Consider the following 1,552-nt stretch of genomic DNA (forward strand, 5'->3'; position numbering starts at 1 on the left):
AATACAGGAAGTATAAAATAAGGTTAGACAGACAAAAAGCAAAAAGAAGAGATGTTAAAATATGACTATGAAATAAAGAGCATTAACTAAAGTGTAGAGAAAAAGAGACGTAAAGAAAGGGAAGGGTAAAAAAACAAGTGATCATCAGGTTCTTTATGTCTTCAAACCTCAGACCAACAACAACAGTGCTGAACGGCCTTTTCTGTTTGTTCAGACCTTCACGTGAGGTCGGCTGTCTGAGGAGAGGCAGGTCAAAGGTCAACCCAAAAGACAACTCCTCTGTCTGTCCTCCTGGAGAAACTCTGACCTTCTGCTGAATGGATTCTGCTGCTCTCAGACACAACTTGTGTCTTCCTTCCAGCCTGATCAGCATCGACCTCGAGTCCCCCTCCAAGTCGACCCTGATGCACCATTTAACTCCGTCCCTATCACCTATATGATCCCAGAACCCCCCTCTCCCCCAAGAAACTGACAACCGTGTCTTCAAATCTGCCTGTCCCTTTTTCCCTCCTGTGAAGCGTTTAATCCCCCTTGTTCCTCTCTCCATTGACAAGATGAATCCTTGTCCTTGATCTGTCCACGCAGCCACTTCCAGTACCGCCTGAAAATCTTTCTCTGTGTCCATCAAACCTCAGTTTAAATCTGTTACTGCAGCACATCTGAACACTTGCACACCTTCAAAAATGTGTCTCTAGGTCGTGTTAAGGTTCAGGATACCACTAGTACATTATTCATAGAAATCCACCTTCAAACAGCCAACAGGAACTGCTCCGGGGCTGTATCTACATCTCAAAAGTTATTAATCTTAATTAATGAATAATGAATGTAAAGACCTGGACACTTGCATTAGTATGTCTCTTTAGAGTAAGAAAATGTTGGGGGATTGTCCTCACCAGAAAGACAGCAGCACTGGTCGTTTATTTAAACAGTTACAAAATGTTTTTCCTGAACACTGGTGGTTGAAATGATTGGTTTGTTGTGGTTGTGTTCGATGAGAGTTCTCAAGTCTCTTCACAAAAGTCAACATCACATCATTCCAGCTCGTCCTTCTTCTGCCTCGACCGGTTCGAGAGTCGGTCAAACCATCTCCTCTGACGCCTTCTCTCGTTTCTGCGTTTTAGTAATTTCACTAAAAGTCACAGCGGTTCAAAATTGATCGGCTCCAGCTCCAACACGATCCACTCAGTCACCATTGTTTGTAGCAGCCGACACCGATGAAGAGGAAGAAACTCGTCACAGTCATCAACAGCCACTGCCAGCTAGCGTTTTGGCGCACAAGTGTAAATACTCATGACAGCACGTATCCTATGCCATCGACTTGTTTCTTAGAAGTAGAAATTGGCCTTTAATTGTCTGAACATACCTTAAACACAGAAGTGGCAGATCAGAAGATGCTCATGAGTATCCAAAGAAAGTTAAAGTCAAGGGCAACTGGACTTGGACCTGGTTGAAGATACTAGAAGACGTTTCGTCCCTCATTCTTCAGTTCTGATATATATATATATATATATATATATATATATATATATATATATATATATATATATATAAA

Source organism: Micropterus dolomieu, linkage group LG12 (genome assembly GCF_021292245.1).
Source record: "Micropterus dolomieu isolate WLL.071019.BEF.003 ecotype Adirondacks linkage group LG12, ASM2129224v1, whole genome shotgun sequence".
Classification (NCBI taxonomy): domain Eukaryota; kingdom Metazoa; phylum Chordata; class Actinopteri; order Centrarchiformes; family Centrarchidae; genus Micropterus; species Micropterus dolomieu.